Source organism: Sus scrofa, chromosome 4 (assembly GCF_000003025.6).
Source record: "Sus scrofa isolate TJ Tabasco breed Duroc chromosome 4, Sscrofa11.1, whole genome shotgun sequence".
In the NCBI taxonomy this organism is placed as follows: Eukaryota; Metazoa; Chordata; class Mammalia; order Artiodactyla; family Suidae; genus Sus; species Sus scrofa.
Window position 1 is genome coordinate 95261975 of NC_010446.5, and position 14114 is coordinate 95276088.

General features: G+C 44.1%; 1 protein-coding gene across 1 annotated transcript in view; it reads right to left on the reverse strand.

Annotated features, from left to right (window-relative positions):
* The window catches only part of TDRD10 (tudor domain containing 10), a 53233-nt gene that overhangs the window by 30722 nt on the left and 8397 nt on the right, over positions 1-14114 (reverse strand).

Here is a 14114-nt window from a genome sequence, read left to right on the forward strand (position 1 = left end):
TGAAGTCTGGGATTAAAAACCAGCGGGGGCGGGCAGTGCGCTGAGGGAGCCACGGACCCAGCTCTTAAATCCACCATACCTTCTGTGCAAGTCTCCCCTCCCCACTTTTCCCCCTGCAGCTGGGCCTCCACTGCCCCAGGGACATGGTCACCTCTCCACTCCTTCTTTTTTTTTTTTTTTTTAAGCTTTTTAGGGCTGCACCTGCGACATATGGAAGTTTCCAGGCTAGGAGTTGAATCAGGGCTGCAGCTGCCGGCCTATACCACAGCCCAGGCAACCTGGGATGCGGGCCGTGTCTGCGACCTACACCACGGCTCACAGCAACGCCGGATCCCAGACCCACTAAGCAAGGCCAGGGATCCAACCCGCAACCTTATGGATACTAGCTGGATTTGTTTCCGCTGCGCCACAACGGGAACTCCTCTCCATCCCATTCTCAGCTGCTTCCCCTGCTGCACTCAGGCTGCCTCCCTCTCCTGTGGACCCAGGTTCTATTCCTTCCCCTCCGCTTCCAACCAAGACCAGCCTCCCTCCTTTACGGAAACACTGACCCAACCCTGATGCCCTCTTGAACTGACACCCGCTTTTTCTCTTTTCTGCCAACCCTGTGTAGAAAGAGCCGGGTCTGCCTAAAGCCTCCGTTTCCTCCCCACCCACTCCCTGCCAGCTGCCCTTTGGCTGCCACTCAGCTCTACTGCAAAGCTTTCTGGAAGGTCACGGATGCATGCTCCTCTGCCCGCATCGGGAGCCGGTGTCAGCTCCTACCTGGGCCCCTCCACCTCCTCAGCTCCCCCTCCCCCCTCGCCCCCGCCAGCCCCCAGCACGTTACCACTGTACAGTCCACACTCGTGATCAAAACCAATGTTTCCCTAGAAACTTCTACTTTGGAAAAATGTATATTTATACACCACCTTCTGTTAAAAGCAGCTTTCACCGATTTAAAGTCACTTTACTGGCTTAGGAAAATAGAAATGCATAATGTATAGCGCATTTTTTGCTCAATCTTCATGTTTATATTACATCTAAATTCAAATTTTCTAATTTGCTTTTACTTTTAAATATTTAATGCTTATTACACACGAATCTACAAGATGCTGAGCAACGGGCAACGTGTGAGAACAAGGAGTATGTGCTTAGCATTGTCAGTCTATAAAGCACTTTCACAAACCTTATTTCATTTCCTCTTTTCAACCACCCTGTGAAGTGTACATTATCATTGGCTTCATTCTCAGAGGCATAAAGTGAGGACCTGAACGGTTACGTGACAGCCCTCAGAGGACAAAGTGAATTTAGAGTCAGGATTTGAACCCGGGGCCTCTAACTTCAAATCCTACATTCTCTTCATGATATCATGCAAAACCACAGCTTTTTTTTCTTTTCTATTTTAATTATGGTAAATTTTGACAACTCTTATACTTTTGTACCTTCGATGACAGATGTCAGGAAACCACGGCCCTGGGCCAAATCCAAACCACCATCCTTGTTGTAAGTAAACTTTTACTGGAACACAGCCACGCACATTCATTTATTTACCGTCTATGGCTGCTTTCATGCTACAGTGACAGAGCTGAGTATGTGCGACAGAGGAACACTGCCTGCAAGGCATGAAATATTTATTATCTGATCCTTTATAGGAAAAAGTTTGCCAACTCTTCTTCTATAGCAATGGTCCTCAGTTCTGACTGCATATGAGATTCAGCTGGAAAATGACTTTTTTTTTTTTTTTTTTTAAACTACCGATGCAATGTCTGGCCCACCCCAGATAAACAAAACCAGAATCGGAGGTTGAGGCTAAAGCAATATTTTTATCAATATTTTTAAGATGACTTTTGGAGTTCCCATAGTGGCTCAGTGGTTAACAAACCCGACTAGTATCCATGAGGACGCCAGATTGATCCCTGGCCTCGCGCAACGGGTTAAGGATCCACATTGCCATGCGGCTTGGATCCCACATGGCTGTGGCTGTGGCCTAGGCTGGCAGCTACAGCTCTAATTTGACCCCTAGACTGGGAACCTCCATACACTGAGGGTGCAGCCCTAAAAACACCAAATATACATAATTAAAGATGATTTTAATATGTAGCCCAGGTCAAAAACTACTGTTCCATGGCATCAAGCAGATTCAGGAAGCACTCGTTTTCAGACAACATGCTTGAGCGTGAGATGAGAGAAGAACCACCACCACCTTTCTCTCACACACACGCACCCCCCCCCCCCAAAATACAAAAGAAATCTGCTGACATCTTTTCACCCACGGGATGCCAATCACTGTTATCAGTGAGGTCCTCCCATCAGCAGATGCTGTTCCTGTTGAACGTTATCATTAGGAACTCCGAAAATCTGAAGGCAACCCTACGCTACTTTTTTTCTGCCCCATAAGAGTTCCATTTGTTTATTTAAAAAAATTTTGGTTGACTATAGATTTGACAGGACACTTGGTCCTTTAAATTGAAATTGCCTCATTCCCCTTAGGGAATCTTTTACATCTCATTTCAAATAATGAAAATAACTTCCTAGGATTTTTCATTACAAAAGCATTAATTGTTTATTACAGAAAACTTTAAAAAATACAGATAAGCAAAACAGCAGTATCACCCATAATCCTGCCACCAAAACACAAGCACTGCACATCTATGCAGAGATTATGGGGTCGCACTGTACCCTCTGCTTCACCTATTTCACTTAACAATAGATTCCTTCCAATCAATCATCACCAAAACATTGATTATAGCCTACTCGTAATTATGGCACCAGCATTTATGGGCCCCTGACTTTGTGCCGGGCAGATGGAAGGTTACTGCAATTACCTATGTGTTAAATAATTCCACACCCATCAGAAGGCAGCAATTTAGCAGCTGGACAACACCAAGCATTGCTGATGCTGCTGTGTGCGCTAAGTGGCCCTGACTTCACCCCCAGGTGCAGGTCCTAGAGACACTCATGCGTGTGCACATGGACACGGGTACAAGCCAGTTCACTGAAGCTCTGTTTAAAGTAGCAAAAACTGGAAAACTTTTTCTCTTTTTAAGCGTAGCACCTGCAACAAATTGAAATTCCCGGGCTAGGGGTCGAATCGGAGCTACAGCTGCGGACCACACCACAGCCACACCAGATTAGAGCCAAACCTGCAATGAATGCCACAGCTTGCAGCAATGTCAGATCCTTAACCCAGTGAGCGAGGCCAGGGATCGAACCCACAACCTCACAGATACTATGTTGGGTTCTTAACACAGTGAGCCACAATGGGAACTCCAAAACTGGGAAACTTTTAGTTCGAGCCATGTGAACGGACATTTTTGCAGATAAAAATAATGGCCGAATGCCAGCAATTTCCTATGGTACAAGCTAAGCATCTGAATGCCTATTGGCAAAGCATGCATGTGCCAACACGGTTACGTCTCTTAAATATATGAAATGATAAAAGCCACACACACAGAGATGAAAAACAGGGACCAACAGGTGCCTCCCATCGCCTGAGCTCCCTTCCTCCCAGGACACACCCCGCACCCTCTCATTACCATTGACTGTGCCGATCGCCAAATGGCAATTTCAAGCTGCATTCTTTAACCACCTTTCCAGCTCACACCTGGAGTTCCTCAGCGCCACTCTCTGATCACCATCCTGCAAACTCCTGAGTGTCTCGACTCTGCTGCTGCTGTTCTGCTCAGCCTCACCCCACCCCGCCTCGCCCTTGCCTTCCTATTCGCCCTGCACAGACGCCTTGGTTCATCGCTGGCTGTGATCTTTCCCTGTGCAGAGGGCTTCACGGCATCCCCACTGCGTATTCCTAATGGTCAGATCCCCAGTCTCCCAAACAAAATGACTGCAGGCTACTTCTCCACTCAAACCTTCTACACCCTCCTTCTACTCAGCTGATAACCCTGACTCTTATTTCACTGAGAAGAGAGAGGCACCCATATTCTGCTGCTGTCACCTCCGTGCACCTCCCTGCACCCCTGGGTGCACCCCTCTGTGCAGATTACCTGTCGCTGCTCTAGACCCCCCACACCTTCTCAAGGTCTTTGATGTTGAATTATCTACTCTCTCCCCTGCAGCAACCCCCTTCCCCACTAAATGAACATACAAATGAGCTCTAATATTTGCCATCTTAATACTTACAGACACAATACCTTTGACCTCACAACCCCCTCCTGCTCCCACCCCACCTCCTACCCTCCTTTATTACAAAAATCCTTGAAAAAGTTGTCTGTGTTCACTGTCCTCCCTTCCTCTCATTCATTCAACTTCAAGTGCCTCCTCCTGCTACAAAATGCCTTAGGTGAAGCCAACAGAGGACCCAAAAGCCTCTCCCTTCCTGGGGCTGAGCTTATTTGGGGAAGAGAGATAATACAATGAATGAGTAACATGCATGGTATGTTCAATGCTGAGAGGCATTAAGGGGAAAAAAAAGGATTAAAGAGACAAAGTCAGAGAGGGACAGGAGGAGGAGCTATAATCTGGGGGCGGGGCTGCCAGGCAGGCCCTTGGAGAAGGTGACAGCTGAGCAAAGGAGGCCAACGCTTGGAAGAAGGGCCGCTTTAACAGAGGGAACAGCAAGTGCAAGACCCGAAGGCAGGCTGGGGTCTAAGCAAGGAGGCCAGCAAGGCTGAAGCGGAGCAAGGAAAGGGCACGGGAGACACAGGCACAGGACCACAGGGGACCAGCTCTCGTGAGACTCTGGCTTCTCCTAAATAAGAGGGAAGCCATTGGAGGCTTCCGAGTACAGGGATGCCAAGATCTGCTCTTTTATAGGCTTGCTCCAGCTGCAGTGTTAGGACAACACTGAAGGGATCAAGGACGGAGGGACACAAGCTAAGAGTGACCCTGCAGTGATCCAGGAGAGACGATGCTGGCATGGATCAGGGTGAGAGCCGTGAATGGGAAGAGCTCAGATTCGGGGCACATTTAACTTTTTGTGATAAAAGATTCCAAACATACATAGAAGTAGAAAGTATAGGAACCCCCACAAACCCATCACCGAGTTTCAACGACTATCAACATCCTGCCATAATTGTTCCACTTACCTCTCCACCTCTGATTTACTAGAGTGTCTTACAGCAAATTCCAGGTATCATGTCATTTCACCCTTAATTACTTTATACCTCCAAAAAGGATGTTTTCTTATGTAGATACAATACCATTATCAAACCACAAAAATTACCAATAGTTTATGGACTAATGGGAAAATGTCTCCAGTGGTCTCAAAAACACCTTTTTGCAGAGTTCCTGTCATGGCGCAGTTGAAATGAATCCGATTAGGAACCACAAGTTTGCAGGTTCGATCTCTGGCCTTGCTCAGTGGGTTAAGGATCCAGCGTTGCTGTGAGCTGTGGTGTAGGTTGCAGACACGGCTTGGATCTGGCGTGGCTGTGGCTCTGGTGTAGGCCAGCAGCTACAGCTCCGATTAGACACCTAGCCTGGGAACCTCCATATGCCACAGGTGCGGCTCTAAAAAGACAAAAAAAACCCCCAAAACACCTTTTTTTGCTGTTGTCCCCATCAGGATGAGAGCAAGATCTACTCATTATATTTGGCTGTCACTTCCCTTAAGTCTTTTCTAAATTTTTCTACATCTTCAGATCCCCACATTTTTTTTTTTTTTTTTTTTTTTTTTGGCCACACCGTGGAAGTTCCCGGGGCCAGGGATCAAACCCATGCACCACAGCAGTGACCAGGCCAAGATCCCCTACTTTCGATTTTTCCTTGACGCTGACTTGTTATAGTTATCTGCTCTGTGGACGAGAGTACTGCTTCTTTTTGGCAGCATTTAACTTGATCTTCTCTCCCCCTTCCCCTATTTCCTTTAGACTAGAAATTAGCCAGAGAGCTTTCACATACAGGTTATTATTTACAACTTTTGGCTAGAATATTTTATAGATGGTACTGATCTTCAATAATATTGCACCACTAAGGAGGCTTATATCTGCTTGTCTCCCTTTTAGTAATGCTAAATTAATCAACAAATTCAGATAGTAACAGCCTGATCCCTCCATCGTAAAACTGCCCATCAAGGAGTTCCTGTCGTGGCTCAGTGGTTAAGGAATCCAACTAGGAACCATGAGGTTGAAGGTTCAATCCCTGGCCTTGCTCAGTGGGTTAAGGATCTGGCATTGCCATGAGCTGTGGTGTAGGTTGCAGACACGGCTCGGATCCCCTGTTGCTGTGGCTCTGGTGTAGGCTTGGCAGCTACAGCTGCAATTCAACCCCTAGCCTGGGAGCCTCCATATGCCGTGGGTGCGGCCCTAGAAAAGGCAAAAAGACAAAAACAAAAACAAAAAAAAACTGCCCATCAATATTTTACCTAATAAACTTACCATGCTCTGATATCCACTGTCTGAAACAGGTATTTTACTACGGTTTGCAAAATGATTACTTTTCTATGACTTCTTCATTTATGAGCTAGAGTTCCTCTGTAAAGAACTTCCTCTCATCCGCTAGGGTCATTTGGGTTGCCCTGAAATGGCACTGGCGTTGCAAAAGCAAGATAAACACTTATTCTTTCCCCTTCATTACCAAGCTTTATGTTAATAAACTATTATCTTGCTACCTTCAATGTGTCCAGTGAATTTTGGTTTTTTTAGTTATTATTTCTTTAGATATTACTACAAATCACTGCTTTTTATCATTGGTAAGTTTTTTCTTTTGTTTTTGTTTTTTTTTTTTTTTTAGAGCCGCACCCATGGCCTATGAAGGTTCCCAGGCTAGGGGTTGAATCAGAGCTGCAGCTTCGGGCCTACACCACAGCAACTCAGGATCTGAGCCACGTCTGTGACCTACACCACAGCTCACGGCAATGCCGGATCCTTAACCCACTGAGCAAGGCCAGGGATTGAACCGGCGTCCTTGTGGATACTAGTCGGGTTCATCACTGCCGAGCCACAACAGGAACTCCCTATCATTTGTAAGTTTTAATCAAAGATAGTCATTAGTATTTTTGAAGCACAAATTGTCCCATCTTTGACCCATGACCTCCTTTTCACGTGCTCTTTTTATTTGGAAACTTTCAAACATATATAGGAAATAGTACAGCAAATCCCTACATACCTATCATGCAGCCTTAATGATTCTCAACTCAAACAAAAAAAAAAAAAAAAAAAAAAAAAAGGTGGGGGGAGAGCAAGCAAGGGCACCTCTGCCTGGTTTTCGCTCCCTCATGCTGCAGCACAAGTCCCCCCCAAAAATTCATGGACGTCCTGGTTTCATCTATACCTCTCTCCCTGCTGCTAGGGTGGCCTGAAACAAATCTCAAACACCTCTTTACTACATCTGCAAACATTTCAGTACACAGCTCCAAGAAGCAAGTATCTCTCCTTTAATTACAACCATTGCAACCTCTCCCATCCTTTCAATCAAACCTAATGGGCTTTGAGAGCTTTCTAGCTTTCTGGCATAACAGCTCCTGACCAGGAGTTGGTTATTTCCTTACATTGCAATGGCTCAGGTCACTGCTGTGATGCAGGTTTGATCCCTGGCCCAGGAACTTCCCCATGCCTTGGATGCAGCAAGAAGAAAAAAAAAAAAAAAAAAAGCCTAGTTCCTTTCAGTAAGGAATGGTATTTAAAGTGAACAGTCTATTTAAGGGGATGTTACTTGCTTACCATACAAAAAAAATAAATAAATAATAAAGTGAACAGTCTAGGAATTTCCGCGTGGTTCAGTGGAAATGAATCTAACCAGTATCCATGAGGATGCAGGTTCAATCCCTGGTCTCATTCAGTGGGTTAAGGATCTGGCATTGCTGTAGCTGTGGTGTAGGCCGGCAGCTACAGCTCTGATTCGACCCCTAGCCTGGACACCTCCATATGCCACAGGCGTGGCTCTAAAAAGACTAAATAAATAATAAAGTGAACAGTCTAGGAGCTAGGAGTTCATTGCCACTGGGTTGTTAGAGTGCCAAGGTCTTTCAATGAACAGAGTTAGAAGGTATCTTTTTTAAGTGGCTGCACCCGTGGCATATGAAGTTCCCAAGCCAAGGATGGAATCTGAGCCACAGCTGCAATCTATACTGCAGCTGCGGCAACACCAGATCCTTTAACCCACTGTTCCAGGCCAGGAGTGAACCCTTACCTCCTACAGTGGGATTCTTAACCCACTAAGCCACAAAGGGAATGTTTGTTTTGCTTTTTAGGGCTGCACCTGCAGCATATGGAAGGTCCTAGGCAAGGGGTCAAATCAGAGCTGCAGCTGCCAGTGTACATCACAGCCACAGCAACGCCAGATCTGATCCGAGTCTACAAACTACACAGCTCATGGCAACTTAACTCATTGAGGGAGACCAGGGACCAAACCTGCATCCTCATGGATACTAGTCAGCTTCGTAACATACTGAGCCACAATGAGAATGCCCAGAAGGTATCTTTGAAAGGGAAAATAATCAGTTATCATGATTCCAACTCATATATAAAAGCTATAGAAATTTTTACTTAGTTTCTTTTATTTTTACACCTTTTCTCTTATGCAAAGTATCTTTATTCCTAACGACATTAATTACCTGTTGTTACTTTTTTAATATAAATTTTTTGTCTTTTTATCTTTTAGGGCCGCGCCCGCAGCATATGAAGGTTCCCAAGCTAGGGTTCCAATCGGAACTGCAGGTGCCAGCCTACCCCACAGCCATAGCAACATGGGATCCAAGCCATGTCTGTGACCTACACCACAGCTCACGGGCAACGCCAGATCCTTAACCCACTGAGAGAGGCCAGGGATCAAACCCACGTCCCATGAATGTTAGTCGGGTCTGTTAACCACTGAGCCACAACTGGGAACTCTACCTGCTGTTACTGTAAATACATAACAGGTTCAAGTAACAATACCAGGATTATTACAGACAACAAAATTGAGTAAAGCTTAAGATTTCTTTGGAGTTCTTTTGAACCTACTGAGGATATACAGTCAAAATACCATATTCTGAGGTCAATTTGAATAATTCTTTTCTCAGACACCAAACTAGTTATGTCCCTAATTTGTTTTCACGTTTTAGGGGGTGTTTTAATACATAAATTTGATTTCCTTCATTATGAAAATATTTATATATTTTCAAGTCCAAATAATAACACAAGGTAAATTCAGAAGTTGTGCCTCCGTCTCCCTCCCACCCTCTTTTCCCTCCCTCCCCTGGAGGTCACCATCTTTAGTCCCTTTTCAACCTTCCACTGTTTATGTTGGCAAATTTAAAGAGATATTCCATTCTCCACCTCCTTTTGGATACAAAGGATAGTTTGAGTCTAGGTCTATTTTTATACCTGCTGACAGATTGAATGTGAAGTGTGAAAAACATGTGAGGTGCGAAATGAGACTATTTCTCAGCTTTGGGGCCACTTACTGAGTTGGGGAAGACCGTGGGAGGAGCAGGTTGAAAGGCCTGTTAGCTGCCCAAGTAGAGATAAGATACAGGCAACTGAATATACGAGTTCAGAGGTCACAGGCAAGGTACAAGCTGGGCACACAGATAACTGGTCGTGATTTTCTAGCACTGAAATCACATCACCTGCCCCAATGACACTTTCTAATTCTTGTGTCTTCCTTTTTCCTTGCCTTAACTTCACTGACCGAGCCCACCAGTGCAATGTTGACAGAAACAGCAAGAGCAAAACAATGTCTCAGGACCAGCTGACTGAGTAGTCCCTTCTTTCCCAACCGATCTGCAATGCCACTTGGTGGTTCCACACACCAAGCCTTCATAGATGTGAGGGTCTATTTCCAGACTTTCTACGCTGTTCTGTACGTCAGCTATCAGCAAGGCACCCACATCAAGGTCACCGTTACCACAATGGAAAATGTGCTCTCCTCTCTGTCCCCCTTATTCGTCTTCGGAAAGGTGCAGTGATGCACGGGACTGCTCTGTTGCACATAAATTTTGCAATCAGCTTGTCAAATTCTTTGAGTATTTTTGTCACAACCACATTAAATCTATGTATCAATGTAAGGATATAAAACGGATGTTTCCTATCCATCTCTTTAAGTCTTAATGTCTTTTGGTAAATGCTCATAATTTTCTAAATATGTCTTAACAACTTTTATTAATTTCTAGCTCTTTGTGTTTTTGTTCCACTTATATAGAAACACAATTGACTTTTGTATATTTATCTTATATTCAACCACCCTGCTAAATTCTTAATGATTCTAACAACACACCCAAGTCTTTTAAGCTTTATTTGCAAATAATGACAGTTTTTTCCTTTCCAATTCTTATAACTTACATATTTTTTTTTTATTTTCTCACTTACTCTGGCTAAGAAACCCCATAAAATGTTAGAAGAAGTGATAGAGGTATTTGTTCTTGATTTTAAAATATTTCTTTGGGAGTTCCTACTGTGGCTCAGCAGTAATGAACCCAATTAACATCCATGAGGATACAGGTTTAATCCCTGGCCTCACTTAGTGGGTTAAGGATCCAGCATTGCCATGAGCTGTGGTGTAGGTCACAAATGCAATTCGGATCTGGCATTGCTGTGGCTGTGGAATAGGCCAGCAGCTGTAGCTCGGATTTGACCCTAGCCTGGGAAACTTCCATGTGCCACATTTGGCCCTAAAAAGCAAAAACAAACAAATTTCTTTCTCCAAAATGATAATGTTTTCTGTATATTTATTTTTTTGTAGATACTCTTTATCAGATTTTGGAAGGTTCCTTCCACTCATGGTATTAATGTTGTTTTTTTGTTTTTTGTTTTTTTTTTGTCTTTTGTCTTTTTTTGTTGTTGTTGTTGTTGTTGTTGCTATTTCTTGGGCCGCTCCCGCGGCACATGGAGGTTCCCAGGCTAGGGGTTGAATCGGAGCTGTAGCCACCGGCCTACGCCAGAGCCACAGCAACGCGGGATCCGAGCCACGTCTGCGACCTACACCACAGTTCACGGCAACGCCGGATCGTTAACACACTGAGCAAGGGCAGGGACCGAACCCGCAACCTCATGGTTCCTAGTCAGATTCGTTAACCACTGCGCCACGACGGGAACTCCGGTATTAATGTTTTTTCATGAATTAGGTTTCTAACTTTATTAAAGGTTAGATTTTAGCTTGAAGGTTCCCAGACTATGCAGGTAAATGAATTTAAACCCCAATTCACATGAAACCAGGCCTGGTCTTCTATGTTCTTAGTCCTACCAGCCACAGACCCAGGTGAAGAGATTAACCTCCTCATCACTGCTCTGGGCCGAGGAGCAAAGGTTCTGTAGTTGACATTTTCCAGCCCTTCAAGGACCCTGCTTTTGCAGTAATGTCGATTGCCACTGCCCTCCTCACCTAAGCCCAAGGGGTCATCTCCTGTTATAATCCAATCCACTCTTTGGATTTTGAGGCAGGCAAAGACCCCAAAGCATCAGCCAGACTATTCTGGTTTTTACTTACTGCTTACCTGGGGCCCTCTTAACTTTCCTTAGGCCTTGGCTATGTATTTAAAGGTATATTTTAGGAGCTTCCTTGTGGCTCAGTGGGTTAAGGTTCAGCATTTTCACTGTAACAGCTTGGGTCGCTGCTATGGTGCGGGTTCAATCTCTGGCCTAGAAACTCCCACATGCCACAGGTGTGGCCAAAAAATGTATATTTTAGCCTCTATTTCCAAATATCTTCTTGTGAGAGGGTTTTCAGGTTTTATCCAGTCTATCTTAATTATGGAAAGAGGCATTTGAAGGTTTTAAATCCATTTGGCATCAAGAAAGGTACTCATATACTCAGCAACACCAGTTTCAGGAAACTGACTAGGATAGAAAGCAAACTAATGGGTTTAAGAGTAAGTGTGTGATCAATTTCAAAACTCCCTACAAAGCTATAGTAAGCGAATGCAGTAAGCGTAAGGATACACATATAGATCAATGGAAAGAATGAGACCCAGAAATAAACTGCTACATTTATGGTCAACTGATTTTCAACAAGGGGACCAAAATAATTCAATGGGGAAAAAAATAATCCTTTTAACAAATGACACTAGGACAACTGAATGGCCACATGCAAAAGAAACTGACCCCTACCTCACACCATACAAAAGAACAAATTCAAAAAAGACCACAGACCGGAGTTCCCGTCGTGGCGCAGTGGTTAACGAATCCGACTAGGAACCATGAGGTTGTGGGTTTGGTCCCTGCCCTTGCTCAGTGGGTTAAGATCCGGCGTTGCCGTGAGCTGTGGTGTAGGTTGCAGACGCGGCTCGGATCCAGCGTTGCTGTGGCCCTGGTGTAGGCCAGTGGCTACAGCTCCGATTGGACCCCTGGCCTGGGAATCTCCATATGCTGTAGGAGCGGCCTAAGAAATAGCAAAAAGACAAAAAAAAAAAAAAAAAACACAGACCTAAATATAATAAGAGCTAAAACTAGAAAGATCTTAGGAGAATGCTCAAGTATAAATCTTTGTGATCTTGGAATATGCAATAGAGTCTTAGATATGGCACCTAAAGCACAACCAACCAAAGAAAAAATAGAAAATTGGAATTCATCAAAAGTAAATGTTTGTATATTAAAGGATACGATAGAGAAAATAATCCAACTGATGGGAGAAAAATATCTGCGAAATCATATATCTGATAGAACTGGATCCATATAATATATAAAGAACTCTTACAACTCAAAAAGACAAACCAATTTTAAAATGGGCAAAGGACTTGAACAGCCATTCCTCCAAAGAAGATATCAAAAGCACATGAAAAGATGCTGATTAATTATTGAGAAAATGCAAATAAAACCACAATGAGGTATCACTTCACATCCACTGGATGGCTATAATCAAAAAGACAATAACAAGTTTGCACAAGGAAGTGGAGAAATTGGAATCCTCATACATTGCTGTTGTGGATATAAAACAGCACAGCTATTTTGAAAAACAGTTTGGCAGAGAGTTACCATGTGACCCCATACTTTCATTCCTAGGTATATACCCAAGACAACTGAAACATGTTTACACCAAAACCTGTATACCAATGCTCAGAGCAGCAATATTCATAGTAGCCAAAAAGTGCAAACAACCCAAATGCCCCATGATGAATGAACTGTGGCATATCCACAGATATTTTAGCCATAAAAAGGAAGGAAATACTGACAAGTACTATAACATGTATGAACCCAGACAACATTACACTAAGTGAAAGAAAACACAAAATGTCACGTGTTGTATGATTTCATTCATTTGAGATATCTAGAATGGGCAAATCCACACAGACAGAAAGTAGATTAGTGGTTGCCAGGGGCTGGTGGAAGAGAAGAGGAGGAGGAACTGCTAATGCGTATGAGATTTATTTGGGGATGATGAAAATGTTCTGGAATTAGTGGTGATGGCTACACAACCTTGTGAATATACAAAAAATGACTGAACTTCATGCTTTAAAATAGTGAATTTTATGGTACATAATTTATAGCTCAGTACAAAATGTTAATAAAAAATACTGTTACTGTGATGGCTATGGATAATAAATCATCTTTCATGGCTGATCCAAGACGTTCATCTTTTACCAACAGCAATGAAACCGCTGAAGGCTAAATTAGCAAGTTGTTGGTTGGTGAGTAGGGTAAAGTCTTAGGCACTAACTTCACAGTTCCTAACAAGGCATTAATGTTATAACCAGAAATTTCTTATTAAAATCTGACCTTTTCTTTTTTTTTTTTTTTTTTTTTTTTGCATTTTAGGGCTGCACTGGCAGCATATGGAGGTTCCCAGGCCAGGGGTCTAGTCAGAGCTACAGCCACCAGCCTACACCACAGCCACAGCAACATGGGATCCGAGCCGCGACTTTGACCTACACCACAGCTCACGGCAATGCCGGATCCTTAACCCACTGAGCGAGGCCAGGGATTGAACCTGCAACCTCATAGTTCCTATTCAGATCTGCTTCCACTGAGCCACGATGGGAACTCCAAAATCTGACTTCTTTAGTTCAAGTCTTTCCTCTCTAATGAGGGTAGTCTCAGTTTGTAAGCTGGAGAGGCTGCTGTTTTTCTGTGAAGAGGACAAGGATCAAAGGCCCCCCTACCATGCCAGGGGAAAGCTCGGTCAAGCAAGCACCAGGTGCTGGGCTGTGAAACAGGGTCTGTGGGGATAGGTGGCCGAGCCAGTCAGTGCCTCACCTCCCCCAGACCACTGCAGACCTGCCTGCAGGGCTCTTGCCCCCACTGCACTGTCAAGTATAGGGTTGG